The following is a 17,372-nucleotide window of genomic DNA, read 5'->3' as shown; positions in this document are numbered from 1 at the left end:
TCAAGTCTTAACGTCACACCTTTTGGAATCTTATTTGAACGGAAACGTCATTCTCCTTATGTAGAACCAAGTTAATGATAATCAAACCACCGAACCCGAGCTAATTCATGGAACAACCAAGAAACTTCTTTAACCTCAGAAAGGCTCGAGACGACCGTAGTCGCCAAAGGAGCTATGCCACTGTTAGACGTAAACTTTTCAAATTCCATGTGGAAAACTGCGTAACGTTAAAAGTCGCACCTTGAAAAGGTGTAGTCCATTTCGAAAACGTAGAAAGCTATATCCGCGATATTTTTAGTCCTTTTGAAATTTTGGGGTATGTTGTGCCCGTTGCTTACCGCTTCGAACTTCTGACTCAAACAAATTCCGTTCATCCTGCATTCTGTGTATCAAACTTAAAGGTGTGTCTTGCGAGACAAGAACTTGTTATCCTCTTCGATGAACTTACTATCAACGATAAACCTCACTTCCAAGGAGGACCGGTTGAAATTATAAATTGTGGAACCAAACTTTAAACCAACATAAAATCGCGACTGTCGAAGTTCGTTGAAATACCCGAGGGAGTACCTTCACTTATTCGTAGAACCAACAACGCAAGATCTCGAGGAAGAAACAACGACTACTACTTCCAACTAAATTTCGGGACGAAATTTCTTTTAAGGTGTAGGTAATGTAACATCCCGCGTTTTTCCGTTAAATTTATTTTTAACACTATCTTTTTTTTTAAATAATACCTTTCGTTATTTAAATTCGTAGTTTCCGTTGACCAACGTTCTTAATTTTCCTGTTATTTAATTATAACATCACTCGTTTACTCGAGCGTTTTTAAAATATTCATTTGGTTAATTCCCGCACCCGACAACAAACTTGAGGGACTAATCTTGGCATTTGGCCAAATGTTTGGTGACTAGTCACCTCCTCCCCATCTCATCCATTCATTTTTCCTCTTCTCCTTCTACCTCCTTTCTCTCTTCCATTTTTGAACCATAAACACCCAACTCACAAATTCATCATCTAAATCCGATTGGAGAAGCAAACATCAAAACAAATTACATTTTCGTGATCCTCTCTTCATCCTCTTCGATTTGGTACCAATTTCATAGCTTGGGGTAAAGTTTCTAAAAACTCTAGATTTCTCTAAATTCGTGTTTTTGACTTAATATGGTGTTAGTTAGTGTCTATGGCTCGTGTATAACATGAATATATGTTTTGTTTGCTCGATTCGTTGTTTTGAGTAACTAGTTTGAACATTTGAAATGGGTGTACTTAATCCTTTATTTTGGATGAGTTAATGTTGTTAAATTGTTAGAGTTTATGTTTTAAAAGTGTTACTAGCATCTTTAGCATCAATTTGATGTGTAGGTTGATTTGGAAAACATCATTAACATGATTATTGGTTTTGTGATTCTTGATTAGGGTTTGATGAACTCTAAAAGGAAATTTTGATGCTTTGAATGCCATGAAATGTTATTAGTTAGTGATTAGTTGTATTGTATGTTTCATTACCTTCAAAACGGCATATCACATGTGTGAATTGCATTCCCGAATCTTAAAATGCGTTTTGTAAACTTGAAACGATGGTTTTGAACATTTAATGACCACTTGACGAGATTTCGGCTATTGTAAATGATGTTTTTGCTTGATGAAAAGTGGTTAGTTGTATTCCTTGTCAAAATACCTTTCCAACGATATAAGATACTTGTTTTGGATGTTTACGGTTTAGGATTTATGGGTAATTGAAGTTGGATTCGTGCTTGAGTGTGAAAACTGCCAGAATTCTCTGTACAGGTAATGGCGCGGCGCGCCAAAGTGGTCTGTCCAACTTTGTCGATTTTTGAATAATGTTTGCTATGCTACGCACCTCCGATTCACATGTAACTTGTTCTAACATGCTCATATATGATTAAAAACCTCAGAAAAATAGTTCGGGACCCGACCCAAACGTGTTCACTTTTCGTTGACTTTGACCGACCGAAGTTCGAATTTTTTTCAAACTTAACCAAATGATTGTGCAATCTTCCTAACTTGTTTCTATACTTGTATCTTGCATGAAACTTGACAACGTGATTCACATGCTATATATTCGAGTCGTAACGAGCCATAGGACTAATTGAACACATTTCGCCCGACTTTGTGACGTAACCGGTTAATTAATACAACTTACTTGTTTAGGTCAAGGCTAAGCAACTATCATGCACACGTTTACTTTGTGAAGTACTTTTATACTCGTGCACTCGAGGTGAGATCATAGTCCCACCTTTTCAACAACTTTTTATACTTTTAAATTGTGGGCTGAGGAACATATACTTTGTTACATTTTGTACTACTTACTTTTATACTTTGAACACAAGTACGATGAAACAAACATTCCACAGCGAGTTAGAACAAAAATCCTCAATTCGATTATCATTAGTTACACTTGCAGGGTGTAAGCGAGAACTTATATTGTGTGGCCATACGGGTTTGACAAACCCTCATTTCGAACGGTTCGCTACCGTCTACGGATGAAATATATTTTCGAGAAACAGTGTATGTTCTAACACTATTGTGATGGGGTTCTATGGAAGGAAACGTTAAGTCTTGATAATTGGGTGCTCGCGAACAAACTTTTGGAATGCAAACGATTTGGATAATCAACATATTGGAAATACTAAATCTTGTGGTTTAAAATATAACATTTACTAATACACCTATGATTTCACCAACGTTTTTCGTTGACAGTTTTCTATATGTTTCTCAGGTTCATACATGGCTATTTGATACATGCTTCCGCGTACACTCATACTTGCTTGGGGTCAAGCATACATGCATACACTCTGATTTCTTGCTTGGAGTCAAGCATACATACATACATACATACGCTAGTGATAGCACCTTTGGATTCAAACATATTGTTTACATACTTACGCTATTTATAGCAACCGCGATTTTAAACTAATTATGTCGCAAGTTACCTCATTTATAATTTATACTTTTGCAAACTTAAAATTGTTGTCGAACGGTTTTGTAAACTAAACTTTGCAAGCATGATACGTTTCAAAAGAATACGACATAATTTTGGTCAAACGAGTCTCATAATTTTGGTCAATGACGATTTTGGTCGGGTCGCCACACTTATTTACTCAAAGAATGACCAAGAACACGGTGAACATTTGAGAAAGGTGTTAGAAGTATTGAGGAAGGAAGAATTGTACGCTAAATTTTCAAAGTGTGCATTTTGGTTGGAAGAAGTTCAATTCCTCGGTCACATAGTGAACAAAGAAGGTATTAAGGTGGATCCGGCAAAGATAGAAACTGTTGAAAAGTGGGAAACCCCGAAAACTCCGAAACACATACGCCAGTTTTTAGGACTAGCTGGTTACTACAGAAGGTTCATCCAAGACTTTTCCAGAATGAAATGACACAACCCGTATTAAAATCGGCCGATAAAATTTTTTTCCTTTTAATACGCGTTAAATAATACTTTAGGTCCCATTACACAATTTCCAAAACATATTTGTTACCAAAGTAAGTTCAACAAACTTAAAACATACATTAATAATTTAAACTCCCTAATACAATGGTTCATTAATTAAATCGTAAACCGGTTATAATCATTATGACCCGACTAGTTACGTTTACGCAAAATCGAGCATGGTGATTTGGGACTACGCTACCCAAATCCTAATCGAATACAAAAGCAAGATCTTCTTAGCAACCTAGCCAAGATCTCTAATCCCCAAGCTTACCCGAGCCGCCAAGCATGCAAACCTATAAAAATATCAACAACGAGAGGGTAAGCTAACGCTTAGTGAATGATAATATACTACATACATATATATGTATAAAATGGACACGCCACACAAATATCAAATACCGCATACCGAAGCATCCATGTATAAGGCAACTACCCTAAGCATACCGTGCGATCTCTAAGCAACAAGCTAAAGATATCAACAAAGTATAAGTTCACCACGACAATGGGAACAACGCCAATAAGCTACACCAGGAGGGCTAGCTACATCACAACAATACATTAACAATATATATATATATATAACAATATATAAACAACCAAGGTTAACCCCTTAACCCGATACCGAGAACCAAATACCACCATGAAGATTGGCTGAACTACACGAGCCTTAGTAATCCGAAACCATACGAGATTACTATCTTCATAACACAATATCGAGGTTGGCCGAACTACACGAGCCTTAGTAATCCGAAACCACACGAGATTACTACCTCAATAAGATGACCGAACTACACGAGTCATCGTGAATCCGAACTACACGCGATTCACTTCTCAACATCAAAACCCACGGTTACGGGATTATAAAATCCACCACATCGGGGTCATCCACTTCACAACAATATCAACCCCTCGCCATTGGGGTTATAACATCCAAATCACAACCACATGTGATAACGTACACACAAGCGTGTACCTCGCTAAAGGTGGTCAACCAATACGCACAAACGTGCCAATTGGACCTATACACAAGTCCATCAAATCCACCTATATGTGAAGTGAGCTCTATAACCGAGAACCACTTCACCCGACCCGCACCCATCCTACACATACATATGCATATAGGATATTAACACTCACCTTGTCGCCTTGAAGAAATGCTTCCAAGAAATCCTCAACTCGTCAATGGAAAGTACCTAATCCATTATCACAAATTCAACAACACACTTAGATTGGATCTACAATCGACCCAATTCGACACTTAGTGCAATTTCGACCCAAATGCACTTCCAAGGACAACCCATGCCCAAACTACCCAATAATCACTAACACAAGTGATAATGGTCCTAATATGCCAATTAAACCCGAACACAAGTGTTAAACACTTATCGTTCTCAAAATCGCCCATAAACCCTAATTTTGACCTATAAGGTCAAAATCTCACCATTTACAAGTTTTGACACCAAAACATGTTTAACTCGATTTTATACTTCAACTTAATCTATTTTAAGTTTACAAACCTCAACGAATCGACATTCGGGTTATAATCCTCAACAAACCCTAATTTCGACTCTAGTCAAAGTTAGTCAACCACAAGAACCCTAAAGGTCTCCAAATCATCAATAATCACTAACACTAGTGATTATACACCATTCTCAAGTCTTAAACATGGTTAAATCGTTAACCAACCCAAAACCCGCCTTTAACACTTACAAACCCGAATCTTGGTGTTAATTTCCAATTAACAACTAAATGGGTTCCATCTATGAATCATATAATCAAAAGCCCCAAAATTGAATGATGAACACAAAAACGAAATTTGGAGTTAGAGCTTACCACTAGTATCACCGTGTAGCTAAGAACGAGGAGAATAAACTTTTCAACTACGCCAAAGATCAAACCCCGCTTCTTCCTTTCCAAAAATCCGTTTGAATCCAATTGGGTGTTTGGGTTTTTGAGAGGAAAATGAAATGAAAAGGGAAAAGAAATTAGGAATTGAAAGGAGTGGATGAGATTTAAGATCTCAATCTGGTTCAAACGTGAAAAGACTAAAATGCCCCTCACTTTACCTAAATATTGCGAAAACAGGAACCAGTTCGCCCACATTGCAGCGCCGCGGCCTTAAATGTCGCGCCGCGACATTTGCCTAGGTCTGGGATCATTTTTTGTCCTACTTCTGATCTCAATTTCAGTCCATTGCCGCGCCGCGGCCTCCTTTGTCATGCCGCGACACAAAGCACGATCTGAGTCATTTTCTCCTCACACAAGACTTAACACTAGAAAATGTCCCGAACCCTTCATACGCCTATCGTACATACCCAATTCACCTATAAATCATGTACGGGGAAAAATGGGGTGTTACAACTCTCCCCCGTGATCCTCGTCACTTAACCAAATGGACCACACTTCCCGGTCCTCAAACATAAGTCCCAACCGACTTTCCTAAGCAATTCTTCCCAATGAATTGCCTTTACCAACTAAATCGTCACCCGCGATTTATCAATTCCACAATCCCGAGAACTAGCACTAATTCAATCCCTCACATCGGGAAAACTCAACCAATCTCGTATCTACATATCAATTCCTTAGCATACCCTTACCGAGTACGACGCTAAAAACAACCAAGTCTCAACCTAAGGTCAAAAACCCGAAGCGATGAAGACCGAACCAAACGAATCCTTACGGATAACACCAATCACTATACATCCCTTGTAGTACGCAATACGACCAATACGCAACTACCGTAACATCATAACAAACGGTTAAGACCGATAACGCCCAAAACGACTATGGTAACGTTAATCCCAAGGTGTACAAAATCGACTATCGTCACACCCGTAGCAACATATGAGCGAAACACGGCTATCGCATCACTAATCATACAACATGGTCCTCACGACCCCACCATCGGTGTATAAAATAACCCATAGTTCCCACAACATGGTCCTTATGACCCCACCATAGGTGTATCAAACAACCAATAGATCACACGACATGGTCCTTACGACCCCACCATTGGTGTATAAAACAACCAATAGATCACACAACCCGATGGCTGGCCGAAAACACACGCGCCTTAGTGAATCCGAACTACACGCGAATCACTACCTTCACCACAACAACAATCGGGATTGGCCGAACTACACGCGCCTTAGTGAATCCGAACTACACGAGAGTCACTATCCCGGAGGAATGACCGAACTACATGAGTCATTTGTGAATCCGAACTACACGAGACTCACTCCTCAATACAATGACCGAAACCACACGTGTCATCGTGAATCCGAAACCACACGCGATCCACTACCATGATGAAGTCAGCGGACCCGAAGATCATGCTTCACCAATCTCAACACCGGATGAAGTCATCGGACCCCGTCAACGGTCATGCTTCACCGATATAACACCTCGCTCATGATGAAGTCAGCGGACCCTAAAGGTCATGCTCTACCAATCGCATACTCCCATGATGAATTCTTCGGACCATAAAGGTCATGCTTCATCAATCACCAATACCATGATGAAGTCAGCGGACTCCAAAAGTCATGCTCCATCAATCAACGCCCTTTTGGCCTCGAACGACGAGTAGCGTAACATCGCGCTCTGCTACGCCATAGTGAATCCTAACGGATACCACTAACCATTCACACACTCGAGCAAGAACCACCTATATCAAACATAGGCACAAAACAATAATTCTCTAGAAGAGAATCCGATACACACCTCCCTTAACCGAAGGATTTCACCTTGCTCACCAAACACGTCCATTATCTCTCAACGAGATTTACCACATTACTACCTCGGTGATAATTCAAATCCAAACCATAAGTACAATTTATCTGAAATTGTAATCTACCACAAATTGACCAAAACCAGGTCTCGACAACACTTTCCGGATCTACCAAAAGCATCATCCGAAATCTCACACTAAAACTTTCTCGTGCGGGAGTGTAACTCCCCCACTTGGAACTATGTCCCATATCCACAACTTGTACAACCGTACAACGCTACCAAAGGTAGACTTTACAAACGATTGGGCTCACACAACCCATCACCATATCTTGCTCCAGCCTTGAGCACACGAAGGATTTCAATCAATCCTTAAACACTTCGAACAAAAAGTGTACCACCATTACACAAACCACACCCTCGCAATCATCCATTTGCTCTAGTTTGTCAATTTCCACCTAGTCACTCATGTACCTAAGGGTTTCACTCCGGTACCCTAAGTACAATGTAACCACAACACAATCGGAGTCGAACACCACGCTAGTAGGTATAAAAGAGGCACCTAATGTCGCTTCTTATATACTCCATTACCAACATACATCGAGATTTAAAACACTCGATCTCAAGGTTTTCAGCCCACCCGTCGAACCTCACGGTTCATCGACCTCCACACAAAAGCGAACACGCGCTTAACAACCGAACACCAAAACCCATTTCCATGGCTTGGTAGAAACATTTCCCAGATATTTAGGAATTCTTGGTTGCACCATGTCTTACGCCCTTCGCCCAACAATTAAATCGTCACCATAGGGTACCTCCATTAGGAACGTCACCCTTAACAATATAACATGCATAACACAATGCATTTAACAAACTCAAACTCTAACGGCACATAATCAATAATCAAAGGACATATTTATTAAAACGAAACGTACCTTAACGTCTCCTTGCCGCACCCATCCCCGCTAACTTGGGACATTCCGACTTACGATGTCCTTCTTCTTGGCAATTAAAACACACCATACCATCACCCTTTGGTACCAAACATTCCCAAGACTTGTGACCCCTCATGCCACAATTGTAACATCTAGATGCACTAGAATCCGGTATACCCGTCCGCGTACCACCCGTGCTCACACTCGGACCCTTAGTCCTCTTACTGGGAGCACCATACGAAACAACCCTTCTCTCATTTGAAGGTTCACCAATCTTTGATCGCGTATACAAATCAAAACCTCTAGCTACGGTGAATAATTCCGCAAACGATTTCGCGTAACCCCGGCTAATCTTATTCTTCAAGTCATCATTCAAGGTTCGATAGAAATCTTGCATCAAAAAATTATCATTCCCCAAATACTCCGGGCAAAAACGAGCCTTCGCCATAAAGGTCGTCTTGAGAGTATTCAAATCCATATAACCCTGTTGCAAATTTCACAACTCATTACGCATTTTCGACAAATCGGATGAAGTCCGGAACTCCTCGAAGAATTCCTTCTTAAACCCGTCCCACGATAATGCCATAAACGGTTCACCACCGACAAGATCAATCTTACCATCCAACCAATCCTTTGCCCTACCCCGCAACAAACTAGTAGCGAGTCTCGTCTTCTTCTCAGGAGGGCATTCAATAGTACGAAAACACCCTTCGACATCCGAGATCCAAGTTGTGCTTACCAAAAGATCCGGTTTCCAGTCGTACATCGGATGTTTAGTCCTCATGAAGCTCTTAAGACAACGCTCCATTTCACTACTACCCCAAAATTCGGAATACTTCCTATCCATTTCTTCTCAAAACGCACTCATTTGCTCCGCAACGGCAGCCGCAACTCTAGAGTTAAACTCCTCGTCATTCGTCTCGATCTCGTTTCACGACGTCATTCTAAAGAATGCAAAACGATTAGTCCACGAACGTATAAAACAACACGCATAACACCGCCCCATCTTGCTCAACACTCGTCGTACATCACTTGTTAGACACGATTTGCACCTGTAATAAGGTTTGCAAGTCCTTATTACGCACACACGTCATCTCAACTCGTTAGTACAACGACCGCCTCGCTCGATGATATAACTAACACAATGACGATTCCACGCGATATAAACACACGCAAGGGAATAGCATCACAACACAAGCCAAAAATCCTAGTTAGTCTACCTACAAACAAGGCACTAACTATAACCCGTTCCGACCCGTTCACCTACAAGTCCCGCAACAAATAAGCACACACAAAAGTCTAACTCTAGGCACCTATCTCAAGTCGCCTAAATCCCTTAGACCATGCTCTGATACCACTTGAAATGACCCAACCCGTATTAAAACCGGCCCATAAATTTTTTTTCCTTTTAATACGCGTTAAATAATACTTTAGGTCCCATTACACAATTTCCAAAACATATTTGTTACCAAAGTAAGTTCAACGAACTTAAAACATACATTAATAATTTAAACTCCATAATACAATGGTTCATTAATTAAATCATAAACCGGTTATAATCATTATGACCCGACTAGTTACGTTTACGCAAAACCGAGCATGGTGATTTGGGACTACGCTACCCAAATCCTAATCGAATACAAAAGCAAGATCTTCTTAGCAACCTAGCCAAGATCTCTAATCCCCAAGCTTACCCGAGCCGCCAAGCATGCAAACCTATAAAAATATCAACAACGAGAGGGTAAGCTAACGCTTAGTGAATGATAATATATTACATACATATATATGTATAAAATGGACACGCCACACAAATATCAAATACCGCATACCGAAGCATCCATGTATAAGGCAACTACCCTAAGCATACCGTACGATCTCTAAGAAACAAGCTAAAGATATCAACAAAGTATAAGTTCACCACGACAATGGGAACAACGCCAATAAGCTACACCCGGAGGGCTAGCTACATCACAACAATACATTAATGTGTATATATATATATATATATATATATATATATATATATATATATATATATATATATATATATATATATATATATATATATATAAACAGCCAAGGTTAACCCCTTAACCCGATACCGAGAACCAAATACCACCATGAAGATTGACAGAACTACACGAGCCTTAGTAATCCGAAACCACACGAGATTACTATCTTCACAACACAATATCAAGGTTGGCCGAACTACACGAGCCTTAGTAATCCGAAACCACACGAGATTACTACCTCAATAAGATGACCGAACTACATGAGTCATCGTGAATCCGAACTACACGCGATTCACTTCTCAACATCAAAACCCACGGTCACGGGATTATAAAATCCACCACATCAGGGTCATCCACTTCACAACAATATCAACCCCTCGCCATTGGGGTTATAACATCCAAATCACAACCACGTGTGATAACGTACACACAAGTGTGTACCTCGCTAAAGGTGGTCAACCAATACGCACAAACGTGCCAATTAGACCTATACACAAGTCCATCAAATCCACCTATATGTGAAGTGAGCTCTATAACCGAGAACCACTTCACCCGACCCGCACCCATCCTACACATACATATGCATATAGGATATTAACACTCACCTTTTCGCCTTGAAGAAATGCTTCCAAGAAATCTGCAACTCGTCAATGGAAAGTACCTAATCCATTATCACAAATTCAACAACACACTTAGATCGGATATACAACTGACCCAATTCGACACTTAGTGCAATTTCGACCCAAATGTACTTCCAAGGACAACCCGCGCCCAAACTACCAAATAATCACTAACACAAGTGATAATGGTCCTAATATGCCAATTAAACCCGAACACAAGTGTTAAACACTTATCGTTCTCAAAATCGCCCATAAACCCTAATTTTGACCCATAAGGTCAAAATCTCACCATTTACAAGTTTTGACACCAAAACATATTTAACTCGGTTTTATACTTCAACTTAATCCATTTTAAGTTTACAAACCTCAACGAACCCTAATTTCGACTCTAGTCAAAGTTAGTCAACCACAAGAACCCTAAAGGTCTCCAAATCATCAATAATCACTAACACTAGTGATTATCCACCATTCTCAAGTCTTAAACATGGTTAAATCATTAACCAACCCAAAACCTGCCTTTAACACTTACAAACCCGAATCTTGGTGTTAATTTCCAATTAACAACTAAATGGGTTACATCTATGAATCATACAATCAAAAGCCCCAAAATTGAATGATGAACACGAAAATGAAATTCGGAGTTAGAGCTTACCACTAGTATCACCATGTAGCTAAGAACGAGGAGAACAAACTTGTCAACTATGCCAAAGATCAAATCCCGCTTCTTCCTTTCCAACAATCTGTTTGAATCTAATTGGGTGTTTGAGTTTTTGAGAGGAAAATGAAATTAAAAGGGAAAAGAAATTAGGAAATGAAAGGAGTGGATGAGATTTAAGATCTCAATATAGTTCAAATGTGAAAATACCAAAATGCCCCTCACTTTACCTAAATATTGCGAAAACAGGAACCAGTTCGCCAACATTGCCGCGCCGCGGCCTTAAATGTCACGCCGCGACATTTGCCTAGGTCTGGGATCATTTTTTGTCCTACTTATGATCTCAATTTCAGTCCATTGCCACGCCGCGGCCTTGGCACAAAGCACGATCTGAGTCATTTTCTCTTCACACAAGACTTAACACTAGAAAATGTCCCGAACCCTTCATACGCCTATCGTACATACCCAATTCACCTATAAATCATGTACGGGGAAAAACGGGGTGTTACATAGAATAGCAAAACCCTTGACTGCATTAACGCATAAAGGGAAGAAATTTGAATGGAATGATGAACAAGAGAAAGCGTTTCAGTTATTGAAGAAAAAGCTAACTACGGCACCTATATTGTCATTGCCTGAAGGGAATGATGATTTTGTGATTTATTGTGACGCATCAAAGAAAGGTCTTGGTTGTGTATTAATGCAACAAACGAAGGTGATTGCTTATGCGTCTAGACAATTGAAGATTCACGAACAAAATTATACGACGCATGATTTGGAATTAGGCGCGATTGTTTTTGCATTAAAGACTTGGAGGCACTACTTATATGGGGTCAAAAGTATTATATATACCGACCACAAAAGTCTTCAACACATATTTAATCAGAAACAACTGAATATGAGGCAGCGTAGGTGGATTGAATTATTGAATGATTACGACTTTGAGATTCGTTACCACACGGGGAAGGCAAATGTGGTAGCCGACACCTTGAGCAGGAAGGACAGAGAACCCATTCGAGTAAAATCTATGAATATAATGATTCACAATAACCTTACTACACAAATAAAGGAGGCGCAACAAGGAGTTTTAAAAGAGGGAAATTTAAAGGATGAAATTCCCAAAGGATCGGAGAAGCATCTTAATATTCAGGAAGACGGAACCCGGTATAGGGCTGAAAGGATTTGGTTACCAAAATTTGGAGATATGAGAGAAATGGTACTTAGAGAAGCTCATAAAACCAAATAATCAATACATCCTGGAACGGGGAAGATGTACAAGGATCTCAAGAAACATTTTTGGTGAACGGGTATGAAAGCCGATGTTGCTAAATACGTAGGAGAATGTTTGACGTGTTCTAAGGTCAAAGCTGAGCATCAGAAACTATCAGGTCTACTTCAACAACCCGAAATCCCGGAATGGAAATGGGAAAACATTACCATGGATTTCATCACTAAATTGCCAAGGACTGCAAGTGGTTTTGATACTATTTGGGTAATAGTTGATCGTCTCACCAAATCAGCACACTTCCTGCCAATAAGAGAAGATGACAAGATGGAGAAGTTAGCACGACTGTATTTGAAGGAAGTCGTCTCCAGACATGGAATACCAAACTCTATTATCTCTGATAGGGATGGCAGATTTATTTCAAGATTCTGGCAGACATTACAGCAAGCATTAGGAACTCGTCTAGACATGAGTACTGCCTATCATTCACAAACTGATGGGCAGAGTGAAAGGAGGATACAAACGCTTGAAGACATGCTACGAGCATGTGTTATTGATTTCGGAAACAGTTGGGATTGACATCTACCGTTAGCAGAATTTTCCTACAACAACAGCTACCATTCAAGCATTGACATGGCGCTGTTTGAAGCACTTTATGGTAGAAAGTGCAGGTCTCCAATTTGTTGGAGTGAAGTGGGGGATAGACAGATTACGGGTCCGAAAATAATACAAGAAACTACCGAGAAGATCATCCAAATTCAACAACGGTTGAAAACCGCCCAAAGTTGACAAAAGAGCTACGCTGACATTAAAAGAAAAGATATAGAATTTGAAATTGGAGAGATGGTCATGCTTAAAGTTGCACCTTGGAAAGGCGTTGTTCAATTTGGTAAACGAGAGAAATTAAATCCAAGGTATATTGGACCATTCAAGATTATTGATCGTGTCGGACCAGTAGCTTACCGACTTGAGTTACCTCAACAACTCGTGGCTGTACATAACACTTTCCATGTCTTGAATTTGAAGAAATGTTTTGCTAAAGAAGATCTCACTATTCCATTAGATGAAATCCAAATCAACGAAAAACTTCAATTCATCGAGGAACCCGTCGAAATAATGGATCGTGAGGTTAAAAGACATAAGCAAAACAAGATACCAATTGTTAAGGTTCGATGGAATGCTCGTAGAGGACCCGAGTTCACCTGGGAATGAGAAGATCAGATGAAGAAGAAATAACCGCATTTATTTCCAGAAGATACGTCAACACCTCCAACTGCTTAAAATTTCGGGACGAAATTTATTTAACGGGTAGGTACTGTAGTGACCCGAACTTTTCCATGTTTATATATATATATTAAATGAAATTGTTATATACATGATTAAGTGTTTCCAACATGTTAAGCAATCAAACTTGTTAAGACTTGATTAATTGAAATAGGTTTCATATAGACATTTGACCACCCAAGTTGACCGGTGATTCACGAACGTTAACACTTGTAAAAACTATATGATGACATATATATGATTATATATATAGTTAACATGATATTATGATAAGTAAGTATCTCATTAGGTATTTTAACAATGAGTTATATACATAAAATTGAGTTTATTGAATTAAGAAACTCGAAACGATATATATAACGATTATCGTTATAACTTCTTACTAAATACATATGAATCATATTAAGATATTGATACACTATGTTTAATCATGATAAATGATAAGTAAACATGTCATTAAATGTATTAAAAATGAACTACATATGTAAAAACAAGACTACTAACTTAATGATTTCGAAACGAGACATATATGTAACGATTATCGTTGTATCGACATTTAAATGTATATATATCATATTAAGATATATTAATATATCATATTATCATGATAATATAATAATTTAACATCTCATTAGATATAATAAACATTGGGTTAACAACATTTAACAAGATCGTTAACTTAAAGGTTTCAAATTAACATTTACATGTAACGACTAACGATGACTTAACGACTCAGTTAAAATGTATATACATGTAGTGTTTTAATATGTATTTATAAACTTTTAAAAGACTTCAAGACACTTATCAAAATACTTCTACTTAAAAAAATGCTTACAATTACATCCTCGTTCAGTTTCATCAACAATTCTACTCGTATGCACTCGTATTCGTACTCGTACAATACATAGCTTTTAGATGTATGTACTATTGGTATATACACTCCAATGATCAGCTCTTAGCAGCCCATGTGAGTCACCTAATACATGTGGGAATCATCATTTGGTAACTAGCAAGAAATATCTCATAAAATTACAAAAATATGAGTAATCATTCATGACTTATTTACATGTAAACAAAATTACACATCCTTTATATCTAATCCATATACCAATGACCAAAAACATCTACAAACACTTTCATTCTTCAATTTTCTTCATCTAATTGATCTCTCTCAAGTTCTATCTTTAAGTTCTAAGTGTTCTTCATAAATTCTACAAGTTCTAGTTTCATAAAATCAAGAGTACTTCCAAGTTGCTAGCTTGCTTCCAATCTTGTAGAGTGATCATCCAACCTCAAGAAATCTTTTTTATTTATAGTAATATATCTTTATAATACAAGGTAATACTCATATTCAAACTTTGATTCAATTTCTATAACTATAACAATCTTATTTCGAGTGGAAATCTTACTTGAACTTGTTTTCGTGTCGTGATTCTACTTCAAGAACTTTCAAGCCATCCAAGATCCTTTGAAGCTAGATCCATTTGTCTCTTTTCCAGTAGGTTTATCCACAAAACTTAAGGTAGTAATGATGTTCATAACATCATTCTATTCATACATATAAAGCTATCTTATTCGAAGGTTTAAACTTGAAATCACTAGAACATAGTTTAGTGAATTCTAAACTTGTTCGCAAACAAAGTTAATCCTTCTAACTTGACTTTTTAAATCAACTAAACACATGTTCTATATCTATATGATATGCTAACTTAATGATTTAAAACCTGGAAACACGAAAAACACCGTAAAATCGGACATACGCCGTCGTAGTAACACCGCGGGCTGTCTTGGGTTTGATAATTAAAAACTATGATAAACTTTGATTTAAAAGTTGTTCTTCTGGAAAAATGATTTTTCTTATGAGCATGAAACTATATCCAAAAATTATGGTTAAACTCAAAGTGGAAGTATGTTTTTCAAAATGGTCATCAAGACGTCGTTCTTTCGACTGAAATGACTACCTCTTACAAAAACGACTTGTAACTTATATTTCTGACTATAAACCTATAATTTCTCTATTTAGATTCATAAAATAAAGTTCAATATGAAACCATAGCAATTTGATTCACTCAAAACGGATTTAAAATGAAGAAGTTATGGGTAAAACAAGATTCGATATTTTTTGATTTTTGTAGGTACGGGAAATATTAACAATTCTATACAAATCATATCCTAGCTAAATTATAGTGTATTATACATGTATTCTAATATATTATGTAATATTGGGATACCATAGACACGTATGCAAATGTTTTGACATATCATATCGACCCATGTATATATATTATTTGGAACAACCATAGACACTCTATATGCAGTAATGTTGGAGTTAGCTATATAGGGTTGAGGTTGATTCCAAAAATATATATACTTTGAGTTGTGATCTAGCCTGAGACGTGTATACACTGGGTCGTGGATTGATTCAAGATAATATATATCGGTTTATTTCTGTACATCTAACTGTGGACAACTAGTTGTAGGTTACTAACGAGGACAGCTGACTTAATAAACTTAAAACATCAAAATGTATTAAAAGTGTTGTAAACATATTTTGAACATACTTTGATATATATGAACATATTTGTTATATGTTCGTGAATCGACCAATGGCCAAGTCTTACTTCCCGACGAAGTAAAAATCTGTGAAAGTGAGTTATAGTCCCACTTTTAAAATCTAATATTTTTGGGATGAGAATACATGCAGGTTTTATAAATGATTTACAAAATAGACACAAGTACGTGAAACTACATTCTATGGTTGAATTATGGAAATCGAATATGCCCCTTTTTATTAAGTCTGGTAATCTAAGAATTAGGAAACAGACACCCAAATTGACGCAAATCCTAAAGATAGATCTATTGGGCCTAACAAACCCCATCCAAAGTACCGGATGCTTTAGTACTTCAAAATTTATATCATATCCGAAGGGTGTCCCGGAATGATGGGGATATTCTTATATATGCATCTTGTTAATGTCGGTTACCAGGTGTTCACCATATGAATGATTTTTATCTCTATGTAAGGGGTGTATATTGAAATATGAAATCTTGTGGTCTATTATTACGATTTAATATATATATATATATATATATATATATATATATATATATATATATATATATATATATATATATATATATATATATATATATATATATATATATATATATATATATATATATATATATATATATATATATATATATATATATATATATATATATAGGTTAAACCTATAACTCACCAACATTTTTGTTGACATTTTAAGCATGTTTATTCTCAGGTGATTATTAAGAGCTTCCGCTGTCGCATACTTAAATAAGGACAAGATTTAGAGTCCATGCTTGTATGATATTGTGTAAAAACTGCATTCAAGAAACTTATTTCGTTGTAATATATTTGTATTGTAAACCATTATGTAATAGTCGTGTGTAAACAGGATATTTTAGATTATCAT

This window comes from Rutidosis leptorrhynchoides, chromosome 11 (assembly GCF_046630445.1).
Source record: "Rutidosis leptorrhynchoides isolate AG116_Rl617_1_P2 chromosome 11, CSIRO_AGI_Rlap_v1, whole genome shotgun sequence".
Classification (NCBI taxonomy): Eukaryota; Viridiplantae; Streptophyta; class Magnoliopsida; order Asterales; family Asteraceae; genus Rutidosis; species Rutidosis leptorrhynchoides.
This window is presented reverse-complemented; position numbering follows the sequence as displayed.